Below are 27,185 nucleotides of genomic sequence, written 5' to 3' on the forward strand. Positions count from 1 at the left end.
TATCATCTGATAACCGTGATTTCGGTATTAGAAAGGATAGAGATTTTGAATAGTCAACTACAAAAGAGTGATCTCAGCATTAATGAGTCTCATGAGAAGGTTAAATTAGTACTCGACAGCCTGATGAACATGAGAGCGTCTGGGTTTGATTCGATATGGAAAAAAGCGATAGACGAGGCAAAAGATCTAGATTTGCAGGAACCCAAATTACCGCGCGTCCGTAGAGCTCCACAACGTTTAGAGAACGCTCAAGTGCATGTGTTCAAGACACCTGAAGAATACAACCGAAAATTTTTCTACGAGATTCTTGACCAAGTCATTACTTCATTGCAAGTGAGATATCGATCAGAAACAATGCGATTTTTGAATACTTGCGAAGACTTTGTCACTGGCAGAACGAAGAATGTAACAGAAATTGTTGAATTTTACAAAGACGATTTTGATGGAGACATGCTGCAACGCCATCGCGATATGTTTCTCGATATAATTGCGACTCGAAATTTGAAAGTCCGTAATTTGAAAGATGTCGTCACATTTTTAAAAGAAAATGAATCTGCAGCCGACACTCTTACGTCATTTTCGAAATTCATTAGAATTCTGCTAACAATTCCTCCATCGTCTTGCACTGCGGAGAGGTCCTTTTCCGCTCTCCGTCGACTAAAAACCGTATCTCAGGTCAACAATGCTGCAGGATCGTTTGAACAGCGTTGCGATTCTCCATGTACATGTGGAAATCGCAGGAAATCTGAACATCCATAAAGTAATTGATGAATTTATATTAAAAAACCCTGTCAGAAGTTCTACCTTCGCAATAAAGAAATAAGACCCGAAAAAAAATATTCGACCCCCCCCCACCCCCCGCCCCCCGCGTGCCGCAACTCCACACTCGAAACTATGAGAAGTCGCCGGCGATGGTCGGCGATGTAGTTCATACGCATTTTTGAGGTTAGAATGTCAAATAATTGAGGTAGCGACTCGGAAAGGCTTGGGAAGCATTTGTTATTGAGTCAGAAAGTTAATTCTTCAAAGAATGTTTGGAATTTAATGCTCTTTTAAAATTCGTCTTAATCAATTGAAACAAGAAATCTGTTTAAATGTTGAATGCTTGGAAGAAACGAAGCAGGTAAGTGGGGACAACTTATTCAATCATTTTTATTATTTCATACATTAAAAATAACAATGAAATTTTTTTCTATCAACAGAAAATACAGCCAAAATAATTGCATCTCTGCTATTTGCTGATATCTGCTCTAGTCCAGGACTCTTAGACATTCGCTCCGCAAAACATCCTAATAATTGATTTTTTGATGAGGTTATGTCAGAGGGTGTCCCCTAAGTATACAACCAAGTTTGTGTCGTCTGAAACCGCGAACGTTAGCCGCCATCTTGAAAAATGCCTTTTTGCAAATGTCTCGGAAACAGTAAGTTTTACGTTAAAAATTGCAAAGACTTTTTTTGTGGAAGATGAAATTTCGCATCTTTTTTATTTGAAACTTTTTTCTCTATTGTTGATATTTGCCGAGATATAGTCGATTAAAAAACTAAATGTTGGTTTTTTATAAATGTCTCAATAATCTTTGGAAATATGAAAAAAGAAATGTGATAATCAAAGTTGTAGAGCATAAAATTTTCTACAATTTTTGTACGAGACTTTTTTTTGTGAAATTAACAGTTGCTGAGTTCTAGCGCAATGAAAGTTGCCGTCGGGTAAAGAAAAGTAGCGATCAGTGGTAATATGTTACTGTAGCATGCCAAAAAAAGTGCAATCGAAGAATTTTATAATAGAGTCGATAACAATAATATTTTCCATGAAAAGGAGGGATATGGGCGATAGGAGGAAAGTTTGCGCAATAAAAAATTTTGACGAATTGTTTGAAAAAGACATGAGAACGGAAATTTATTCATTTATTCGTGTTTATTATCATTTGCGCGATTTGACATGGATTTAAAACAATTCACTTCGTTTGGAAGAGGAAGAGCGACTTTCTATGGTTTGCAAATTTTCTTCTTTCATGTTCAAGTCAAAAACCGCAAAAGAATCTATTAGATATTCATTATGAACATCCTCTTCGTCGCTATCATCCACCATAGAGATTGCGTTATTGCATGTTTGGCCGCTGCAATTGGAACAAATAATAGAACATTTCAAGGAACTCTTTCGGCATTCGCAGGAAGCTCCGCAATTTGTTTTGCACTTGCAAGATACTATTTGCAGCAAACTTTGCAGCGCGGGAGCTTATTCATTTTAATTGGCGATAAGCGATTCGCAGCGGGTTTCCAGTCCCATTCTTCCGGGTCATGATGAAATTCCAGCCAACTTTGGACTTGATGATATACTCTGAAGGAATGGTAACGGGCTGCATCCTGCGTCGGTGGTAGAATTGTTATATTGAGCTTGATGTTCCGAGCCAACTTGCAAAAAAAAAAAAAAAAACTTGTATCGGAGAGAGTCGATGGACAGTTCAGTTTTATTACCTCCATACAAAGCAATAAAAAAAAACGTTCGCCAGCTTGAGCAATCATGTTGGGATCGCTCCTCCTATCTTTGAACAATGCCACAGCCGTCAGCAATTTTTCGTGGTTCTTTAATGTCGTCAGAGCTTTGTATTTTCCAATTTTAAACAGAGCTGACGTTGTGTCACAACCGCTGAATGTATGTGAAAATAGAATGGTTTCTCTCACGTTTTGACCATATTCCGGCTTCAGACAACGTGGGCTGTATAGGGATTCTGGAGTGCGTCCTTTTCCGGACTTGCGGAAATAGATCTTTTTTTCTTGTGCGCTAATGCGGTCAACAATATATGCAGATCGACGTCCCCGCCTACGACGATGACTGTCTCGTAATGCAAAGAAAAATCCACGGCTATTCGGATAATCAGCGTGTCAGCATCTTCCACAGCTTGTTCGACCCGAATACCAGATACTTGAAGTTCCTTCGATAACATTGCTATCATTCGAGATGTATTGCTGTCATTGGCTAAGAACTTTTCTTGAGGAGTTGTTACAATCATTGTCTCGGTAATAATAATATTTACGGAAAAGTTCGTTTTCGATCGACGAAGACGTTCAGTGGACTTTGTACCCACGAGACTGATATTTTCAGGATATCCATAAAAAATTACCACAGTATCGGTGTCGGAATGATTTTGTACGTATGTGACATACTTGAGACAAATGTCTTGGTATGAGGAATTGCGACCCGACACAACACGATGTAAGAGAAAACCTCCGTCCACAACAACCATTCTGTTGGGCCTCAAGTTTGTAGTGGGTGGCAGTGGCCGGAAACAGTTGTATAACGTAGATTTTGTTCCATGTCGCATTCACTCTTCCGTGAATAATGTTAGAGGGTAAGGCGTGAGCTCGTACGTCAGCTGATTTTCTAAATTTTCCGGCGATTCTTTTAAAATGCACATCTTTTGGAAAAGCAATAATGGATCAATAGGAATCAATGCTGAATCCACTTTGACACTGCTGGACATAACTGCTACAGAAAGTACTTTGTTCTTTCTCTGGAAATGGAAAGAATTTGAATCGTTCCCGGTCATCTGACTCAATACCTCTATGCCAATTTCTGAACACTGATGGCAGTTGATGGATGCATCCCCAAAAATTCCTGTGCTGAGTGACCATGCGTTTGTGCCCTCGACGAACGAAGGGTGTTCAGCAAAATATTTATAGACTTTTTCGACGCCACTGTTATCCCGAGTTATTCGCGAGCTTCGCATGTCAACATGTTGTTCTGATGCAGCACTGAATACGCCGCAGAAGTTTTCCATTTGTTCGCAGATATTTTGCATGTAAAACATTCCCAAAGTCCATGGTGAGCGTACTGTCAGTGATTACTCGAGCTTGCATAAGACCTCCAGACGTTTTCATAGACCGCATTAATGTTTGTTTAATCTTCATGTCTGACATAATGCCAGACCAAAATTCATTTGTTCGTCGTATCGTGAAGTAACCACTTTCTGTAAATTTTTTGAATTCAACTTCAGACATTTTAGTCGGTAATTGCACCATTTCTTGTAAATACAAGTGAACAGCTGTTGCATACAAGAAACGACCACTAGCATGAAAATATGGTAGCATTTTTTGTATCGTGACGAGGTGCAAGGTCCAATTGCCTGACCGCTCAGCTTCTATAAAATGCTTTACCAATGTAACCATGCGGAGGTATTGGATCCAGAGCTTTGCAGTCGGGCCCTTTTTCTCAATACTTCGCAATTCTTCGTCAAATTTCTTGTAAGCAGCTTCAATTATGATGTTTTCTTGGGCAGAAAAAACAGCAGATTTTTCGGTACCATTTATCATGAAATTCATTTCGTCACGTTCTTCTTCAGTAAATCCAATGCCATAATTATCATTGCTAGTGACTGATGAATCAATAAGTGTCCTCTGACAACTCTCGAAAATCCGTGGCCTGACTTGATTTTGTCAATGCTATTAACGGCATAAATAGTTTCGAAGAGCGCTCTCAGCCCACTGCGTGCGACGATGTAGCCTATCGTGCCAAGAAATGACATCAATAAATGGAAACCCCCAAGACGAAGAATGATATTTTTCACTGGAGAGGTTGGTTCGGCACCAGAAATTATTTCAAAGGCATCATCCATTCAAAGGATTTTATGTATAAAGGTAGATCAAAAGCCGCGAGGCAAGAAATCTGGTTGGTTGCCTTGCACTTTTCAACGGCCGTAAGCAGAGCAGCATTGATTGTATCGTATTCAGACTGTGGTGCTTCGATAAATGGTAAACAAAGGATTCTTGATTTCGCACAACTTTTTTCGCTTGTGACTTATTCCATGAAACCGTTCCAACCAGGAATCTTTGGAACCATGGACCACTTGCCATACAGCCACATAAAATCAGACATCGTAGGCAGAATCTTTCTATCAATCGGACGAAGAACGTTGATGTCTGCCGCAACAACAGAATTACTCTCACTTGTATTTCTTCTTTTGTAGTTGACAATTGCCAAATGTCCCAACTCCGTTGCTGATATTTTTCGTGACGCACGTGAAATCACTTCATCTCCACTCATGGCATCAAAAGGAGTGATGCGAGTGACTTCTCCCATTGCATGAAACGTGCCTTTTCCATCAAGAACATTTACATTAAAGTCAGCGTTGTCGAAGACGAATTGCGAGAACGCACTTTGTAATATTTCGGGTTGTGAACGTTGAATAGACGAAGACTCAAAAAACAAAACTTCTTTATATGGAGAACAAAATTCCAACGCTGCCAAGACCTTGATCAGATGTCGCAAAGCGAATTTTCTCTACAGATAAGCCCCAACCCCCAGTAGCAAAGGTGAGAGGAAAGAACGCGGACGCGGTTTAACTGCACTGATGTGCACCAAACTTATTTTTCAAATGTGTCCTGATTGTACGAGGATCGAGTCGAGAATCCTCATCCAACTGGTTTTCAAGCTCTGACAGTTTGAATTGGCATTCGTCATTTTCAGAAATGTAATCATAGATTTTCTCCATCGTCTCTTCTGTTCGATCGAATAGTCGCTCTCTTTTCACTCCCGTAATACTGAGAGGAGTTTCTGCGGGCGCGTCTTACACAGTTGGTGGCATTTCGCATTGGCACCATCAGTATCAGAAACATTGCAAATGCGTTCACGTAATGTCTGGGAATCTGCATCTTCTCGATTTTATAGGCACTTAGTTATGGACTTTTTATTATTAGAAAATTGTGTCACGTGGTAAACACGTCTTCGTAAGTGTAGACTTCTTTCGGTTCAGCGCTTCAAAATCAGCCGGAATCATTTCAGCACAGATAAAGCATTGTTCGCAAAATCGAATGTCTCTACCTGAGGTGACTCCGTTTGTGAACTCGGTGGCGAAGGGGTAGGCATTGGCATCGACGATTGCGACAATGATTCCAACGATGATGTCTCCGAAGATATTCTGCGTATGAACGTTGTTATTCTCCTCTTATCAATATAATTCGTGTGACACAATCTGTGCACGCTTTTTCTGTTCAATTCTTCAATAGAACATCGTGTTCTTTTTGCTCTCTTTGTATGCTTGATTGTATCTGTTTTTGCACACCTCTTCCGTTCACCACTTGTACATCTCCATCACTTGAAGACCTATCACATTTAAAACACGTACTAATTTTAAACGACATTCTCACATTAAATTTTACGTAAAAATCTTAGAACGCTTGGGTGTTTTCTATCACTTCTGGAATAAAACTGATCAGTCTGTTATTATTTTCGCGTCCAAGATCGTTCCTTGCCCTCAACTCAGGTAGTTTATGCGAAAGAGGGAGGGGAGGAAACACATGTTTGAGCACGGCCAGGTATAAACAAGACATAGGAAATGTTGGGAAGAACCCAGCACCGTGCAGCTGCTTATCTTTCTATATACCTGTATTTTATTGATAGAATCATACCGGTTTAGACTCGTCCAGGTCGCTGAATTCGGCGCGACATAGTTATGAATCGATGGACACACATATATATCTTTTCTTTCTATATTATACAGATGTTTCGCCGCCGCCGCCGCCGTGTCAGGAATCCAGACCTACCCTATATATATATGCCCTCATACCTTGACAGATTAAACCCTTTGCCTGACATATATGCCCTCATACCTTGACAGATTAAACCCTTTACCCCGCATATATGCTCTCACACCTTGATAGATTTAACCCTTCCTATGAATCCAGACCTTCTTTCCTTCACCCGCCCTTTCCTTTACTCCCCCTTCCACCACCCACTCTTCCCTTCACCACCCCTGCCCATCCTCTCTCAAAATTAACTTGATCTCCGTTTCCTATTTTCTCCCTTGCCAACATAGACAAACCAAATATGAATGTTGGCGCGCGTAGCGCGCAGGGGGGCATAGCCCCCCTCGTATAAATATATATATATATGAAGGACAATTCTCTTGCCTTAATAATTGAGGTGACTATGTCACCAATAATGAGTACTGCGGTCGATGCTTGTAATAACTGGAAATATATTTACACTATACAGGGTGTCTCTAAATTGCCTCCCACGGACTAGCCAGCGTGATACGTCGCTAAAATCCAACCGAGAATTTCTTTACCGGAACCTCGTACGACGCATAGTTTTTGAATTATAAGCGATAGTAATAGGCCAATCCGACTACAGCTTTTCGTCTGGATTTGCCGCCACGGAAATTGCCGTTTTGTTTGTCTCGGTAAATTATGATTATTTTTTTACGAATTAAATATCAGCACCGCTAGCGACCAGTATGTCGCCGCGGTATTGTTGCCGCGGTCCGCGGTGCTAGCCGCACACATTTTTATTTTCACTCGTAGATGTGTGTTGTTATGGGCTGGGTTGGCTGATGACCAAACCACTCCCAAAAATATAACGCTTGGCTCGGACTAGTTCTCCTGGATGGTGAATTATTTGAATTTTGATGTCGTTTTCCCTCTTGGTTGAACCGACTTTGATAATAAAATGGTCACTTACCTTTAGCTGGTGACTGTTGATTCGGGCTATGTGGGTGGCTCTGCGTGTTCAGCCGGTGGTAAGACCGGTATAAAGCTACTGATCGTTTAAGTTATATTACGCGTTGAAGTTAATTAATTGTTTAACTCGTGATGTAGGTTTAACACACGAATATTTGTTTATTTAATTTAGGTTTAAAAAAAATGCTTATAACAATTTTGATTACAGAAAAAAAGGTGAAAAGTTCAAATGTAAAGACATAGAATTCCCTTTTAGCACTATAGTTTGTTGAATTCAATAAAATGAACAGACCTTTTGAATTTCTAACAGATTCTCTGATCTGATCGATCTGTCTAAAACTGAGAGAACGATTTCTTGTTGAAGACTGTTAATAACTGAGAAGATATCTAAGAAAATGAAGCCTGAGAATGAGACTTGAAAAAATGAGAATTGAGTTATGAGAATTGCGAATGAGAATGAGCAATGAGTGTTTTGAAAAAACTGAGAGCTGCTTCTTCTTGTTGAAGACTAGCTGACGACTATGTAACGACTGGTTGATGAAAAGGTAACGACTGCTTGACGAAAATGTAACGACTGACTGTTTGGAAAACTGAGTATTGAGAATTTAGAAAACTAACTGAGAGAAACTACTTCCTGATTGGTTCCCAGCATCCTTGAGAGAGCTGCCCAATAAGGAAGTCTTGATAATATTTTGAGGTTTCCATTCGCCCTTAACTACCGCCGCCCTTTGGGTACGGTGTAGCATGCAAAACTATCTTAAGATTTTTTTTCTGAGCTGTCCTTTGGAGTTGACTTTTAAAACATTAAAAACTAACATTTTGTCACACGAAACGAAAAAACAAAAGTCGGTTTTTTTGCGACACGCTAATATATATATGTTGTACAGTATAACAACTGTGTTACAGACAAAATATGGGTACGGAGCTTAGTCAAGCGAGCAATTAAAGAGCACAAAATAAAGGCTTTGGAAAAAATGTGTTCAATCACAAAGAAGATGTTTACAGATCAAAGTCCGAAACAGGTCTGTTGTGGATAATAGTGGTAGATACAGTAACCCTATCCATTTCATGACATAAGAACGTTGAGTTATTTGCGTCACATGCCGACTACTTGATCATTATAAAGGGGAGTAAAACGGGGAACAACATGACAGAAACGAGGAACGATCAAGAAGAAGAGGAATTCCTCGAAAATCTTTTGTCACGTGATGACCCCCCTCAAGAGACACACACCTTAGCCCCCGAGATCCTGAGAGTGGTTGGAGACCTTTTTGAACATCAACATATAGAGGACACAGGAAAACCTCCGAAAAGAAACAGACAGCTGGATAAGGATGACGGGAGTGTACCAACGGACGGCATTCAAAGAAAGAAAAGAAAGCCAGAGAGGGGTGCCGAAACAGCAAAGGATACTCAATTCGCAGACATTATGCATTCTTTGCCCACTATTGCAAGTCAACAGCCGGAGATCATCAGGAGATAAGTAGCCATAGAAACTAGACTGTCTTCCATGGAGATAAGAATTCAGGGTTTTCAAAAAGAGAGAGTGGTTAAGGTAGGGCCTATGAGGATGTATTCACACCCGCATCAACTTCTACTGAACCTCATCAGGAAATACCTCACATAAATGCTCCAACCGAAACAACTATAGCACCTATTATACTATGAACTATTGCTTCAACTACGGCTAAGAGCTTTCGACGGGTCACCCAATAATTCCTCTTAGTCTTACTAAGAACTCTACTATAATAGCTGATGACTTTCTCTTAACCTTACTGTACTTGAGATAAAACTCCACCTATCCCTGAGAGAGATGCGTCAGTGTCTAAAATAAAAGAAAGACTGACCTCGGGATAAGCTAAAATAGACGAAGAAGTTAGGTAACTTCTTAGTTTCTTAAAATCTTTTTCGCAGCCGGGTGTCCAGACGAACGGAATCGCCAACCCAGTCGAATGGTGCAAAGCTTTAGCGATGGTAGCAAATCCTTTCACAAATCTTCTGTAATAGGTACACAGACCTAAAAAACTTTGAACTTGTTCCTTGTTCGTCGGTGTCGGCCAAGCAGAAGACCTTCTCGATCTTGGATGGATCGGTCTTTCCTTCTTGAAACGAAACGATATGACCGAGGAAGCTTACTTCTCTTTGAAAAAGATAGCATTTCTTGGGATTCATTTTCAGACCTGCCTGTTTCAACCTGGAGAAAACTTGTTCAAGGTGATTCACTTCCTGCTTGAAGTTCTTCCCGAAGACGATTATGTCGGCCAAATAAACGAGACAAATTTTTCCTGTTAGTCCATGGAGAACAGTCTCCATCATTCGTTCAAAGGTAGCCGGGGCATTACTCAAACCCAAAGGCATCACCTTGAACTGCCATAATCCCCCCAATCCCGTGACAAAAGTTGTCTTTTCTATGTCTAGAGGATCCATCTCGACTTGCCAGTACCCGCTCTGCAGGTCTATGGTGCTGAACCAGGTTGCGCCAGCAATCAAGTCGAGGGTCTCTCCTATTCTGGAGAGATGATATAAGTATTTTTTCGTTATATCGTTCAGCTTGCTATAATCGATGCAAAATCATTTTGATCCGTCCTTTTTGTTCACCAGGACGATTGGAGAAGCCCAGGTGCTGGAAGAAGGCTCGAGGACATCGTTCTTCAATATGTCTTCGACGAGTTTCTTCACTTCCTCCTGGTCGTTGAGGGCGAGTCTCCGGGGAGTTTGGTTGATAGGGGGATTGTTCCCAACGACTATTTTCTGTTTTACCGACGTACATCTTCCTTTGTCTCCGATGTTGACTGCAAAAGAATCTGAATATTTGAGTGGAAAAGATTTAAATGATTCTTTTTGTTCTGAGTTCAGCATGGTCGAAGATTTTTCAAAAAGGTTTTCTAGATGTGAAGGGAACGGATCTTGAGGGTTGTCATCAGAAAGTTCCACTTTTCGAACTCTTGGTGGAGACTAATAAATTCTACTCCTAATTGAGCAAAGAGGGATCTCGCGGTTGTTAGAAGCTAGAGAATTCCTCTTGGTTGAAATCACGCAATTCTGAGCTGTGGGGAAATCTCATCCCAAAATACCCTTATCCTCGATATCTACAACAAAAAAAGCCTTGTGTGGTGAGTCGATACATCCAAAGAGGTTAATCTGTACAATAACCCCACCCAAAATCGGGATCGGCTCTCCAGTGGCTGTTCGCAAAGATAAAGAGGGAACAGACGGGTCATCGGATTTTAAGAGATCCGATCGAACAACGGTTACCTCTGCTCCGGTATCAATTACCCAGGGGCAGTCAATGCCATTGGCAGTTCCGCGCGCGTAAAGACCAGACTGTCATAAACTCCTCAATAAAAACTTTGTTGCAAAAGGGCTTTCTATTCTAACAACCTGCCATGATTTTTACCCTCCGGAATCATCTTCATCTAGTTTTTTGCTGCGTTGGACGAGGTACCTGCCTGTGGAGGATTATCTTCCCTGGCTATTTTGTTATGTCGCCAATTCCGATCACCTGAATGCAAATTTTGAGGCAGAGCCTCTGATTTACGTTTTAACGCAAAATAATGTTTGGCATCATGGTCTTTCCGTTTACAAAATAGGTAAGTGAGAGTGGACCTATTGTCTTCACTCTCTCTAGCGTACTCAGATCTTCCGCTTTGGTTCCGAGAAGAACCATGATCATTTTTGTTTATAAAATTTCTATTATAGTTTTTATTCTTTTGCGCGTTCGGCCTGGTCTGTCCTGAGCTATTTTTGGACGCTCTCCTGGGGCGTCTTTTCAACTTCTACCTGGCGAACGCTAGCAACTGGTAAATGTTGTCGTCTAACAGCCTCGATTTCGAGAGCCTTAACGATGGCGTCCCGAAGTGTAGTGACCCCGGCTGTACTTACAGCAATTTTAATCTAAGGATCACTGATTGCTCTAATAAATGCTTCTACGGCATTGAAATCGGTTAAATGTCCGCCATCTGGAATGGCTGCTCTGGCTAAACGGTCAATGTCTTGACCAAGAGTGGCCAAATCCTCGTCTCGTTTCTGTCGTTTGTTTTGTAACTGAGTCAGTCACTTTTTTAAATGTTCTGTACCGAATCTCAGTCTAAGAGCAGAGCTTAGTTTTCCGTAATCTAATGTCTCAGGAGGAGACAAAGTTGATAAAACTGAAACTGCGGGACCACGCAGACTTACTGCGAGATGATTAGCTTTAGTTACGGAGTTCCGATTATTACGAAAAGCGGCTGCTAGAAATTGACTTTCAAAGTCCGACCAAGAAATCTGTCCGTCAAGAATTCGTTTGAAGTATTTGAGAAATTTCTCTAACGTCATTTGAACGGACCTCTGGGTCACGCCCTTGGTAGCTCAGGAGAGACTCATTTGAATTACTTCAACGCACGTTGATTCTGACGACAGGGGATGTTTCAACATCTCTAGAAAAGTTTACAGTCCTTGGGGCAGCCAGAACAACAGGAAAGGGAAAAGGTGAGGGTTGTGGAGTCTTAGAACTTCTTCCGGATCCTCCGGCCTCTCTGTCGGTTCGGAGAGCCGCCAGCGTGGTTCGGAACAACTCGTGCATGCTGTCTTTAGAGCGTGAATGCGCCTCAAGGATTGCCTGATGTAGCTCATGCTGTTCTCGCTGTTCTGGTTCTCGCCGCTCATGTAGCTCCCGTTGTTCTTGGCAACGTTGTTACTCTTGTGCCTGTAGCAACTGGAAGAGCTGTTGTTGTTGGCGCTCAGCCACATCTTGCTGATGTTGCAGGACCTTCAGGAAGTCGAGCAGAATAATGGAAGTCGGCGTTGTTTCTACAGAAGTAGAAGAAGGCACCGAGGTTGATCTAGGTGACTGAAGCGTCTCGTCCTGAGAAGAACGATCCCCGCAGCTTTCTTAGCGCCTGGAGCGGGTTTGACGGCTGGCACTCATTTCAAATCAGGCACAGAATTGACTCGCATAAGAAAAGCTCTCAATCCCGATTCTGACACCAGTGTAACAACTGTGTTACAAATAAAATATGGGTACGGAGCTTAGTTAAACGAGCAATTAAAGAGTACGGAGCAAAGACTTTGGGAAAAATGTGTTTAATCGCAAAGAACGTGTTTACTGATCCAAGTCTGAAACAGGTCTGTTCTTACAATAATAGTGGTTAATACAGCAACCCTATTCATTTTATGACATAAGAACGCTCGGTTTCCTAGTATCACATGCCGACTACTAGAATATTAGAAGGGGGGGTGAACCGGGTGATTTCACCTTTCGTAACAATATATATTGTAATGACCAGCCGGTCACCGAGCGGCTGATTCCTTACATCGACGAGCACGACCAACACAATCCGAAGACGGACGACGGGTGAGGGAGACAGGACGCTCGACGGAACAAAGACAGACGACGCGACACGAGCGGCAACGAACACCCAACCCAACCTGAGAACTGACAAGCAACATCGACGACGCCTAACCAGCCCAGTTCGGTATAAATGGGGGTGCCTCGCAAAGCACCGACATGCGACACCCAGTCGGAAAACAGAAGTCCGCTGCGTCACATGCGAGCACGACCTAGTAGAAGCATAGAGCCTTCTCTGCGTCACGCATGGGGTTAGGAAGTCCGAGTAGGAAGTATAGCACTCCACTGCGGCAATATTGAAGAATAGAGTCAGGAGAGGAAAGAATATTCCTGTTGAATACCGTTGAGAAGTACGAGCCGGAAGTCAAGAACTCCACTAAGGCAAGTTAGAAAATAGAGTCAGTAGGCGAGAGAGTAATCTAGGCAAAAACATCTGAAATGTAAAAAAATCCGCCAAGTTACCCCAACCAAACACACAAAAAAAACAACTTATATATGGCCAGTCTCTGTCGTGAAATCAGGAAAGAACCGCAAGCCCTACGATCTCTCAGCCAGTATGTATACTTTGTCAAGTCGGACCTCGCTGTTTCGTGTAGTGATATCAAAACATCATTCCAAGCGCTACGTACTTGGCGGGCACATTCGCTTGATATTTTTTGTATCGAAACGGTCCTACTTGTTCGTGAAGTGTGTGATCCCGTTCAATAATTCCGTCTCCAAGACTTTATATTACCATCAATCAATGGACTGGATTTTTTTTTAAAGGAATTTTGCATCGAAATAACTAGTTGATGACAGATTGTTTAATATTAATAACGTATCGAATTTGTTACTTTTTTTCTACACTTCCAGTTCAATTGCATATTTTATAAAATTGAGGACTTCACGCGATTCAGTGGATTGATCAGTTAGCTTTGAACAGTATCATTATCGTACATTTTCAATTTCGACTGCACACGTGCGTTTCATTCATTTATTTAAAAGCATTTGTTGTTGATTCCAGTTCGAAAATAGTTGCGTGCGAGTGTACGTACGCAACTATTTTCGAAAAGTGTATAATTATTGTAACGAAGTTATGTTCTCACTCCTTATACATCTTCGCACGGCTGATGTCGATCAATGTTCAATCGTCAATGGTTTAATCATTCGTCTACAAATCAATCAGGTCGTCGCGTCATCGCATAAGCGAATATTATTATAATGATAGTCAATCTCTAGACTCTAACAGAAGCTCTTCGATTGCAAATATATCCGCTTCTTTTACACATATTCTTTGCTGTGAGATTTCTTCGACTTGACGTTTACTCATTACGCACAGAAAACCCATTAATTCCTTTCGATGCAGTTCTTAGATTGTTTTTTATCATGTTATTATAAGCATCTTCGAACATAGCTAGTGAAAATGAATTTTGTTTAGCTAGCAAGCAAGAATAAGGTATTGGCAGGTAAATTGACATATCGAAGCTTTGGTCGCTTGTGCCACGTAATGTATTTAAGCAAACTGTTTCCATACAGCATCGAGACGCATCGAGTTTTTATCATGTGCAATTTATATTCTCACGCAATTATTCCGCGAATCAATGCGATGGATTAAATTCCATGATTACTCTATCGCTATATCATTCGTAATTGATTTTCAACAAAAATGTGCCCGCCAAGTACGTAGCGCTTGCAATGATGTTTCGATATCACTACACGAAACAGCGAGGTCCGACTTGACGAAGTGTACCTACTTGCTAAGAGATCGTAGGGCTTGCGGTTCTTTCCTGATTTCACGACAGAGACTGGCCATATATAAGTTGTTCTTGAATTTTTATTGTGATTTGGTTTGGGTAACTTGGCGGATTTTTTTACATTTCAGATGTTTTTGCCTAGATTTCATGACTTTTTGTAAGTATGCGGCAATAATACTGCTGTACCGTACTAACCAATGAACTAATGATAAGCGAACCACAACTCTTATACCTGTTGCGATATGTAGCATTCGTAGTTGATAACTGTATGACTTATCCGTCATGAGAAACTAAAATAGTCATGTGGTTGATCTGTGACGAGGGGTGAACCTCGCACTTATTTGGGGAGAGAGGAGGGAGACGAGAGACGAGGGACGAGGGAGAGAGAGTTCACGCGTCTGAGTCGTGGAGAACAAATATCGAGCCTGTATTTTTCTTGTTCCCAGAGGGGCCTTAAAAACTAAATTACAAAAGCGTGGTCCCACGTGGCGGCCGGTCACGCCCCGGCCGATTAGCGTGTACTTAAATCTAATTCCTTAAGACTACGGATGATGTATAAATGATGATGTGGCTGAGAGGGTGTGTGTGGGAGTGTGTGGAAGGGCGAGATCTGAGGAGGATGTCGTGGTGCGATGCGGTGACGGGAGGAGTGGGTGATTAGCGTGGGGTTGCACAGAGGAGCAAATACGGATCAGCTGACCTTTTCTCTACGTGGCGGTGGCGTCGTCGATGCGTCCGTCTCGGCCGGCGGTTGTCACAAGAGTGACTTCTCCGGCCGGCCCGGCGCGTCTTCGGGTGCGCCCGGACCGGTTCGGCATTGTTCGGCCCCGCTCCGCGGGTTTGGGGCTTATTGTGACGTGCACGCGGGGTGCAACGTCAGAGATCCAATTTGCGCATGATTACGTAAATAATAATAAAAATGACCACCACCAATACCCGGTAAGATATGTCCCCAAAAAGTCTTCCAGAGACTTGTACGAGGCAAGCGAGCGAATTGTTCAGTGGCCACCATCATGCGTTTGCAGTCCGTTCGAAGATGTTTGATAAAAACACCCGTATTCGCACTAGGAACAAGTGCCTAGCTGTTGACAGACCGAGTCCTCAACCTCAACTCTCCAACTCAGCACCCGAACGACATAATCTGTGACAATATACGTCTACCTCGATTTTCTAATAAGTAGTGAATACACTGCGAAGTGGAAACGATAGACGACAATTTTTTTTCTGTAATTTCATGTTTTCAATCGCCTAACACAACAAGTATAGCTAAAATTTTACAGTCTCAGTACATGATTCTATTTTATACAGTTTCAAATTATAAACACTAATTTACCAATTAACAATACATGTCGCTGCAGCATGGGTTTTTTCATGAATTTACATTTAGAAATTAATCTATAGCTCTGATAAAACAACAACAAATCGTAGTAAAGGTTGTCATCTTTCTGTTAGAACACTACGGTGAATCATCATGATAGTGTATGTCTAAAGTACAACACCACAAGTGTTAAAATAACCTTACAAGTAACACAGTACCTAATATATATATAACCAGATACTATACGGTGAACCGAGAATTTAATGCATGTATAAAGTACTATAACAATGAGTACTGTCCGTATTATATGTATAATATATTGGGCGTGTGACTTCGCAAGTATTGCAGGACCTAATTCAACCGATTGCCGATTGGAGAAGTCTCATACAGTTTAAAAGATTTCATACCACTCTCAATGATTTTAGCATTTTCAAATTGATTCACAGGTTTACAAATATCAGCTATTGCAAATGCTTTTAACAACTTCCAGGGATTTGATTTGAAATGATTATACGGGTAGCTGAACAACTATCAAAATTTCATCTGTTTCAAACGATTTTGGAACGATTTTTCAAGTTTGTCGGTTATATAGAACATTTAGAACAATTTTATTTCAAATAGAAAAACCACCGGTAGATTCCAAATATGACAAGGTTTTATATATTTAAAACAATTCGAACAATTCTGTGAGAATCTTTATGATTTAAATCTCTCAACAGTTTATTTTATATTTGTTCAGATACGTGATGAATCCTACTACTTGTGCCTTTGATTTGCCAGTGTATCAACTATGACGATGAAGTTAGTGACGTTACTGTCACAATGAATGTTTAGGAAAACTTGCCAGTTTGCATCAGCAGAAATGTCTGAGACTTAGGGAACCATTATGAACAAAATAAAGTTTAATTTTGAAAAGCTAACTCCACAAAAGTGGTTTTTAAATTGTCTAATGATGATGATTTTTTAGTCTGAGATTTTGCTACACTATAACTTTACTATCTTCAGCCTGATTATCAAATTGTATGTTGTACTTTCCAATACAACACTTGTACTTCAAATGCAGCTGAGGGTAGCAGCTGAAGTTAGCAGTCAAACGTCTTCAACTTTCTGTAAAAAGAATGATGCAGTTCAGTTTTATCCTCATAATTCTATAATAGTGTTGAGGATTCAAGTTATATCACAAAATTTCGATTTTAGGACTTCACTGCCTCATTGGAATAAACCTTAAAACGTTGAGCTGCTAATTTTGGCTGCTAGTTGCAGCGGCGTGTACTTCGACAGTAGAAGTAGATACACACACTTGAAAGATATGATTAGACAAGAGTTCCTAATCCGCACAAAAATTCAGAAATTCTTTGTGGGGCATTCACCATATTTCATGGGTGTTTAACTCTTTCATTCAAAGCATCCAGTTAGTTCACATCCTAATTTTCACTGTCGTCAACACGGAGCACAATTTCTGTCACAAACGTGTTAATAAGAATAATGGAAGTATCTGTAAAAAACAAACAAAACAACAATCACATACAAATCGAAAAACATTTAATTAGTCAAGCATTTGTACTACTATTGTTTATAAAGTCTATAGTTCGTTTCATATGGTAACAGGTGGTTTATTAGTAATAGTATTGTGGTTAGCGCATACCGCTTGTTGCTGGAAAGTCAATGGTGCTGACGGATAGGTAGATGAAGTAAGTGATATGCAAGTCAATGAAAGATGGTTCAAGACAATGAGTGACACATCGAGTGCCAAATTCTAAGCCGCTGCCCTTTTGTGTTGAGACGTAGTTATGCCGCAGCACAATGTTAGTGAGTTTAACAGATCAACGGTCGGATAAGAATGGGCGAGGTGACTGTGAAACAAACTGGGAAAAAATTATTATTGCCCAGTTTTAAAATGACTTTTTAAAGAGTTGGCTTTTCAAAGTGGGAGTACGTTTTGGTTATCATGGTTTATTAAATATCGTACACTATCGGAGGTGCAAAGTCAAGACTTTTCTCAAACATGCATCGTTACAGCAACGTAATTAACTTCATCCTCATCTTATTATTGTGTTTTGTCAATATCATATGAGGCTAGGAGATTTGGTTAATATGAGAATGTATAGGATACCGTTGATCTAAGTATTGACAGATGTCTATTAGTCTTCTTGGTGAGTAGTTAGTGATGCTGAACGACAGATAAGCGAAGTAAACGCTTAGTAGTCTGATGACAATCGTTTTGTTCCGATAAGACATGTCGAATATTCGGTTTTGCACAGCTGTGGGTTACCTTCTCTTTTGAATGGCGGCTTGCCGAAGTGTAACATTTATAGGTTCCAATGGATGCGTAACAAGATAGGAATGGTCCAAATGACTATGAAATAAACGAAACAACAATCAAGCAAAGAAAAGGTTCCATTTTATCACTGATAAGTACTACACCGTGCAACAAAGAATTAAAGTAAATTATTCAACAAATACGTACAAAACATAAAAATTAATAAACGAACAGGTTGTGCATTTGCTAGAGATGAAGAGGTTGAGGCTAAGCTGTTTATATATTGAATGTTCTGTGTATACATATAATCTAATAAGAATTAACGAAGTAACATACCGTCCGATATAAATGAAGCATCCTGAGTATTCTTCCAATAGCTTTGATTAGCATTGTTTCATGGCAATTATGTCGAGTGAACAACCTTCTTCTTGGCATTTGCTAAATAGCCATGTATTCATGTCACAAATGTAACTGATTATATTCTGTTTGTTATTCAGGGTGTTTGTTGAATTTGTATCCGATTGCAGAATATCTCATCTTTTCTTTGGTTTGATTCTGAATTTGCACCTACCTCGGACGATACGTTTCGTGAAATTACAAGAGCCCGTAATGCCCCTAATAATTGACCTTTAGAAGGCTGGATTGGCTCTCTCAGAAGTCTGTAGATAACTCGGAAACTCCACGAGATGTGTCAACTATTTATATACACAAATCATACCTCTAAAAAATATCGAATTTCAAGGGAAAAATGCCAGCCCTCTGAAAGATAATGATAACAATCTGCTTGAAACAACAGTTCGTCATTCTGTTGCCCTCTTACGACACACAATCACCGATTCTCTCACTCACTTATTTTATAACACCATAGGCATAACCGATTTTCACGAACTTTGCAAATTGATTCTAAGATTCAATAACATAAATAAACAAGTAATAAGTTATCATAAACATTTCACATTACAGCGTGACAGCGGCATGAGGCGGCCATTTTGGTTAAGCGCGGGCAGCGCCATCTGACTGTTGCATTATTAATTATTAATAACTGCTTTACCCAGCAGCCATTTTGTTTTATTTATCTTTTATCGACCCACTTCGCAAATTTATGATATTATACCGGCCAAATGCGGATTCAGAATTATACCAAAATCAATAGGGGGCGAGATTTCGATGCCAAAATTCTGTGTTTAAAACTTGAAGTCGATTTATACACGCGTTCGAGCGAAATCGTGTCCACAACGCGCTTCGACGTGGAGAAAAAGAAGAAGAAGAAGAAAAATGTTTTGTTCATCATCTTTGACAGTTAAGTGTGCGGAAACCACTCGATAGATTTCGATCAGGCTTCAAAACTGAGGTCATATGAGCTGGGAGTACCGGCTACGTAAGTCTCATTGGGAAATATTCACGCGTTCCTGAGATATAACGCAAAGCTTATACACGGTAAGATTTGGAAGTAGTTCGGCCGGGTAAATATTCACGGCTAGCTCTCACCTTAAGGTAACTTGGCGGCGATTCGCTGCCGCGAATTTTGATTCTGTGCAGTAACGATTTATAAGCATTGATTGTAGCAACCGTAACCATCTAGGCAAAGAGCCTAGATTGAATAGAAATAGGAGCAAAACCCATAAATCCTTGCATTAGCATGACCTTACCTTTTTGTTTGTAAAACTATGTTTATCGTTGTAATGTTTTATTTATAATTTATCGATCAACCTATCGTGTTTCAAAATATCAGTTATCAGAGAAAGTATTCTGTTTCTTCATCCAGCGACATAGCTTATTCGATTAGGATAAATACAGTTTCGGTGAACCACGAGCAGTAGTATCAGCTCTGAACTAAAATTCCGAGTCTGCTATTTGATCTGGGGATCCCAAATCTAGTAAACAGCCACGGTTTCAAAAACCCTAGTCTGTTAGAATTTCGTAGTAGGCAAGATTAGGAACTTGATTGGTAAATCAAGTGAGGGACGTACCTTTAGCTTAAGAACCTCAAATGCACGGGATAGGTTGGAAGGAAGTGCTAGCGTAAAACACCCGCATCTTCCTCTAGGAGCTCTGTCAGACGAACTGAGTCGTACGCGAGACTTTGGGATAACAACCACAGCTCTACGCTAACCGCCTCTACATCAGGCGTCCGAGTCTCCATCATCGCATCTCTGGCATCAAAAACCCAAGCTTGCGCAGGGAATAGACATAGTCAAGACTCAGGGCCCGAGGGTCGCCGGTCAGCAAGTTCAGTCCATGCTCTTCCCTAAATTAAAGGAAAGCTGCAAATCTGTCTTAAAACTAGGTTTTTACTCATAGTCAATAGCGGTAAAAATCCCACAATAACTGCCAAATCTTCGCACGAGCTATAGTACCTCCGGCCGAAATTTGGACACGTTAATACATATAGATATGTACTGCACTGGCTCCGCCGATTTATTGTTCATTCTATTCTGTCTAGTACGTAAGGATATTCTTTGACCTGTTGTATGTATTGTGACGTGGTATTTTATACCCCGTCACATGGTTTAAATATCTTACTCCTTATTTTCAGAATGTCGCCTAAAATAACGAACACACGTCTGAGGTCAATACTCCAAAAAGAACGACTAAATAATTTCTAGTTTAAATTTATTTTTTAGGCTAATTCCTGTCTATTTTATACTTTTTGTATCGCACTGCGAGAACTTTCTCCAAGAACACCGCTTCGTGGAAACCAAATACCGCAAAGCAGAGGTCACGTGCCGGGTCAACAGCCAACTACCGCCAACTGCAACGGATTGGATACCGCAAAACCAACTTCAGATGGATGCCTACCTAGATTGCGTACAGGGTCGTGCGTGAAGCACAATGAAGCCCTCCGATCATTTGGGCTTATCGGCCAGGAGCCGAACCATCCCTACAACGCCACTGCCGCATGAGTGCATCGTAGATGGCGTACAGGGCTGTGCGTTAAAAACCCAACGAAGCCTTCCGTCGTGATACTCATCAGCATGAAGCTGAACCAGCATAAGATCTATTGTTCCGCCTACTATAACGCATGATCGTGGCTGTTTGAAAACTCACGGTTTATCGAACTGCTGCTACGTGAGGACACACCCGGGATGGAAGTGGTGGACCAAGTCGGACTGATGGTCCAAAAGATAAGAACCCAGTGTGTAAATCATCACCATCAGGGAGACTCGGCACAATAGTGCCGAAAGGCCAGCACCGAGTTTGTGACGAAATTTCTAGCCATTTAAACAGTGAATAACAAATAAAATGAACAGCTTGTAACTTCTCTTAAAATTTGACCACATAGGTTCCTTGGATAGATATAACTTTCAATAATTCCGTTGCCATACGTATCTCGTAGATCGTTCTTCCAACAATATATTCGTTTTCGTAGATAGTTTATATTTGATGATTTGTGGCCATTTGACTTTTCAACTGTGATTATTAAAATACGATACTGTTCATATACTAGAATGATTGCGTGTATAACGAATAAATTAGTATAAAATTGTAAAAATAAAATGTCGAGACTATACTGCTACGAGGAATATGTTTTGCACATCGGGCGTCTTCTCGCTGAGTGTCTGGGCAAAGCTACTTATCTCTATTTTTTCACTGACTTATCCCCACCGTGCCTAGACTGTCATCGAGCTTACCGCGCTAATGTTTGAATCTTACAAGTTGCAGCACCGGAGAAATAGTTAACGCGGGGAGTACCAGCACTGTAGCAAGTTAAAGCCAGATCTATTCGAATCCTCTGTGCTCCTAGATCGTCTCGCACACATCGATACCGCAATACCGTGAGGGGTAGACCTTCCCCTCTTACGAGTAACGCAAGCAGCTGACCGTAACCCTCCCACGAATCGCTCGACGGATCGATAATTCCATATATGCTATGTTGAGAGGAGAAGACGCTCAGAGATGGACTAAGGCCCGTCTACACCTGTTCACCCGTACCACGTGACCTGCTAGCCCGATTAGCGATCACCAAAAACGGGAAGATCAGGTGATAACAGCACGCCGAAAATCGACCGAGATCGCCAGAATCGCCGCTCGTCTCTTCACATTCTACGTTCAGGTAACAACGTCAGCCGACGTGTCTTCCTTAACTTCCGTATATCGCTATCTTTTACAGTTCCTGTCGCTATTTCTTACCGTTCTCTTCTTAGACTTCAATTCAGTGCTTTCTTTCTTCCTATTTCTACTAACTGCCGCTTTGAAGTTTCTTCTATCTTCGTACGTGAGGTTTTCTTTTCTATTTTGTGAAGCCACAAATTTACTTGCATATTGTATTTTTTCACTTCTCGTATCTTTTCTCGTAATTTGCTTTGCGTAAGCCACGTAGACTCGTGCCTTATTACCTATTCTCTCATATCTTCTTCTTTCTTGTTATCTAATATCGTGCGTAATTTTGCGACTGGTTAGCTCAGTTATTTAATTGTAGTGACTATTGCCTATTTGCTTTATTTTATCTTGTTTAAATGATTCTCTGATACCGCTAAATAACAGCGCCTTACTTATGCTTCAGTAGAATATCTTTGATTACCTTGTTTTACTTGAATTACATATCTATTATTCTTTGTAGTGATCGATAAATTAATCAGCTTAAAGTCTATAATTTTGTCTCATATTCTCTTCCTTGCTATCTGACCTCTATTTTCTCTTTATCTTGTTTATAATTTTTCAATATCGTTTATCTGATTTGTTATTAGTTTTCTGATTCCATTGTGAGTTGCTTTATTACCGAATACCTTTGAGTAATTAATATCGTAAGTATACCCCGTGCACAGTCTTATATCGCTGCGCGGTATAGCCGTCATTCTCTTTTGACATTGGAGTATTGTGCCGTACTGAACAACACCTTTTTCACTGCTTTCTTATCTAATACCGCTGTTACGTAGTTTGTCCGTAGATCTTCTAGTTTGTGATTCATCGCATTATAATATTTTCTCTTCGTAATACCCGTTCTTGATACGTAAAGATTATCTAGATCTCATTTATTTCTACTATATCTCACCGTACCGCATACATTGCAAGCTAGAACCTACGTATTTCTTTAATCCCACCGTTACAACATTCTGTAATTTTTTTATGCGAAAATATCCCCAAACAAGCCGGTGACGAAGCTTTTCTAAGAACGTCTTTGGAAAAAGACTGTTTGTGGTGTTCGCTGTATGTCAGCTAGAAATTATCTTAAATCAATGATCGTTCGAATTTAGTCTAAGTATCATCAAATCCTCCCTCAACTTTCTCTGATTATAATTTTCTTCATTTTTGAGTTTTTGATGGTCACTTAAGGTGAAAACTGCCATTTTTCGCAAAAAATTCCACCATTTCGTAAGTGGTGCCCCGTCAATGTAAAAAAAAAACTTACAATACTTATCGTTGGGGGTATTTTATATGTAGAAAGTGTGTACCAAGTTAGAAATGAGTCGGTATCGCAGTTTTTGAATGGTAGTTAACACGGCTTTGAAAGAGTGTCTCTTAAAATTGAATTAAGGGGGTTTTTCCACTCACAAAATGGCAGAATTTTTCGTAAGAAATAGCAGTTTTCAATTTAAATGACTACCAAAAATTCAAAAAATGAAAAAAAAAAAAACAACCAGAGAACCCTGGGGAAGGATTCATGATATTTTGACTGACTTTTAACCCCTTGCCGTACTTTAACGAGTCTAACTCGTGATGAAAATTTTGGCCCAAATATGAATATGACGAGCCAGGCTCGTGAATAAATAGTCGGGCCAAACGTAAACATCACGAGCCAAGGTCGTGTACAGATAGTCGGATCAAACATAAACATCACGAGCCTGGGTCGTGATTAAATGTTAGTTTCTATCAGTACGCCACCAGAGGCAGTCACGAGTCTCATAATTACTGTTACAAAGTAGTTTATATATTGATATTTAATAATAAACCCTTACAAAATGCAAAATAAAAAAGGTTTAAGTGAAAGCAGTGATAATGAATCTAGTGATAGTGACGTTCTTCCGCTAACCAGAAAGCGTCCAAGGCGTATGATTATAGAAGATATTAGTGAAGAGGAAGGTACGACGCGTCAATCATGGATTTGGCAGGAGAAAAAAAACACACCAATTGTTTGGACGTATTCTGAGACTCATGGTATAAAAGCGTTTGTTCTTACTAATTTAAGCAAGGATCCAACAATATCAGAACTATTTTCTATTATATTTGATAACAAACTGTGGGATATAATTATTACGGAAACAAATCGCTTTGCATACCAAGAAATGAACGACGAGTGTAAAAGACGGAAAGTGGTCGACAATTGGTATCCTCTTACCTTAGATGAAATAAAGACCTACAATGCATTATGTATTTTGATGAGTCAAGTAAAAAAATTAAATATACAACAGTATTGGACTACGAGAGCAGTAATAGAAACGCAAATATTTCGAAAAACAATGCCATTTAAGAGATTTCGGCAAATTTCGAGATTTTTACATTTCTCTAATAATGAAACTTCTGATAGAAATGACAGACTTCGAAAGGTAAGACCTATCATCAACCTCTGGAATGAAAAATTTAAAGAAATTTACACACCCAGTGAATATATCAGCATTGACGAATCCTTGATGAAATATGAAGGGCGTTTAGCATACAAACAATACAATCCGTCGAAAAGAGCTCGATTTGGATTAAAAGTTTATAAATTGTGCGAGGTAAGTACCGGTTTCTGTCATAAATTCAAAATATATACCGGCCAGGACAAAATTAATGTAAATGATAGTGCGTCGCAGAACGTTGTGATGGATTTGTCAAAATCAATAATAAACAAGGGACATACTTTGTTTCTAGATAACTGGTACTCTTCACCTGACCTTTTTTTTTTAAATTAAACCAGAAAAGGACAAATATTATCGGGACAGTAGGCAAAAATAGAAAAAATATGCCAGGGGATATTCAGAAGCCTGTTTTGAAAAAAGGAGAATGTGTATGGAGGAGTTGCAATAATTTGATAGCTCTGAGATGGAAATACAAGCGCGACGTGTATATAATATCAACGAAACACGAAAGTGTAGAGATGGTTGAGCAATCAGACAAAAAATTGCAGAAAGTAATGAAGCCTAATTGTATCGTGGAATATAACAAAGGTATGGGTGCAGTTGATCATCAAGATCAGATGTTATCCTGTTTTCCAATCATGAGCAAATCGATCAAAGGATACCGAAAGCTTTTCTTTTACATGTCAGATATGGCCCTATTGAATACCTATATTATGCATAAAATAATGCACGGTCAAAAAAAGGAGAGTTATGTTCAATACCGAGTAAAAATAGTAGAAACAATTTTACAAAATGTCCGATTACCGGATTACAAAACGCGTGGGAAATCTACATCAATTGAGCCTCTTCGACTTCAAGCACAATACTGGGCTCATTTCTCAAAAGCTATCGATTCGACGGCTTGATAAAAGCACCCAACAAGAATGTGCAAAGTTTGTTATAAGCATAAAATACGAAGCGAAACGAAGTGGGAGTGTGCGAAATGTAAAGTAGCTTTACATCTGTCAGAATGTTTTAGGAAGTATCATACCAAGGAGGATTTTTAGACTTGTGAGTATTTTCTTATGAGATATTGATCAAAGATGAATATTTATTACAATTGAAGTTTTATTTTTAGCCGTGGTATTATTATATTCGTTGGAACAAACCCACAGTTAAAGATGCAAGGATTTCTGTTAAGGTGTTAAACTGTTCTATTGGATTCGTGAAATATAATTTTGTAACTGTTATCGATTATAAAATATAATATAGTATCATAATTATAATGTAGTGAATCGATTACAAATAAATAAAAAATACAAAAAGTATTAGAGTTTATTTCCACAACAGCAGTATCATGCAAAAGTGTCTATATTAAAGGCATTAACATTTCGGTTCGTATTGTGACCTTTCTCGTGCGTCAGTCTGATCTGTTTACCACGCGTTGACGTGTAACACTTAGGCCCGAGTTTCGTCGAGCTAAATGGCACGGCAAGGGGTTAATGATCTTCAATATCAGATAATTTTCAGCCGGGATACAGTGAATACTGCAAATCGTCTTTTTCCAAAGACGTTCTTGGAAAAGCTATGTCACCAGCTTGTTTGTCGATATTTTCGCATAAAAAAATTACAGAACGTTATTGAAATGATACCTAATAATGATCAAAAGGTTTGAATGAATTTGCTTCATCCAGATTTATAAAAAAAATTCTTAAAAAAGATTTTTTAACATTGAACCCCCCCCTCCTTCAGAAACTTGGGGTCGAGGTAGCGGTCCATAACATGCGTTGCAAGCACAATGTTACAATGCATATACTCTCTATTTTTGTCAGATGCAACATATCGTCAAAAGTTTATACGATGAAAATATTTATTTTATATTATATTTATATATTTCTTAATGTAGAATTCGTCGATTTTTGGCCAAAGCGACATTTTTCTTGATTCATGTAGAGTTTTTATTTTTTTTGCAACGTTTCGATGGGGACCCCATCATCATCAGGCTACTGTGATTACAAAGAAAAAACAAAATTGCTTGATGTTGTTTGTATTAGTATCTATTAACTAATATTTAACTATTTGGACCTGTGTTATTTTTAGGATTTATACAGGTTACTTATGCTTAAATTGTATAATTTAAAGTCTATATGATAACATAACGTTAACAATAAACAAAACAATGTAAAGGCTATTAGACCACATGTTACCTATAAGAGGTTATGTTGCGTATTGTAACAGATTATTTTGTTTCTATTACAACAATAATGAAATATGATAAAAGAAATAAGAAAAGTATGAATAACATGTATATCATATATAATTTTATTTTAATTTTTCCATTTATGATTACTCTTTCTTTATTTTTTTTTATATTTGGTTTCAAGATGAAAAAAACTCAATAAATCAGAAAAGAAAACACAGTATTAATAATATTAATAAATAAGCCGGTTTTATATTGTGTTAAATATGGTGTAAATTGGCGGAAATATGTATAGAGATATGTGTATATGAGTGTAAATAAGACAGGTTTATGTATATAGATGTGTGTATAAGTGTAAATTAACAAGATTGTATATAGAAACGTGTATATGAATGTAAATAAGCTAGGTTTGTA

The 27,185-nt window shown here is 39.5% G+C and overlaps 1 protein-coding gene and 1 long non-coding RNA gene across 2 annotated transcripts in view; both read right to left on the minus strand.

Annotated features, from left to right (window-relative positions):
• Nucleotides 1–27,185, minus strand: part of LOC124406401 (glutamate receptor ionotropic, NMDA 2B-like) — a 491,146-nt gene that overhangs the window by 45,260 nt on the left and 418,701 nt on the right. The window lies entirely within an intron of this gene.
• LOC124406404 lies at nucleotides 917–9,604 on the minus strand. Its single transcript, XR_006929221.1, has 3 exons — nucleotides 9,592–9,604; nucleotides 8,564–8,565; nucleotides 917–1,049 (listed from the first exon to the last, which is right to left on the minus strand). It is a non-coding gene; the product is annotated as an uncharacterized LOC124406404 (long non-coding RNA).

Source organism: Diprion similis, chromosome 5 (genome assembly GCF_021155765.1).
Source record: "Diprion similis isolate iyDipSimi1 chromosome 5, iyDipSimi1.1, whole genome shotgun sequence".
Taxonomy (NCBI): Eukaryota; Metazoa; Arthropoda; class Insecta; order Hymenoptera; family Diprionidae; genus Diprion; species Diprion similis.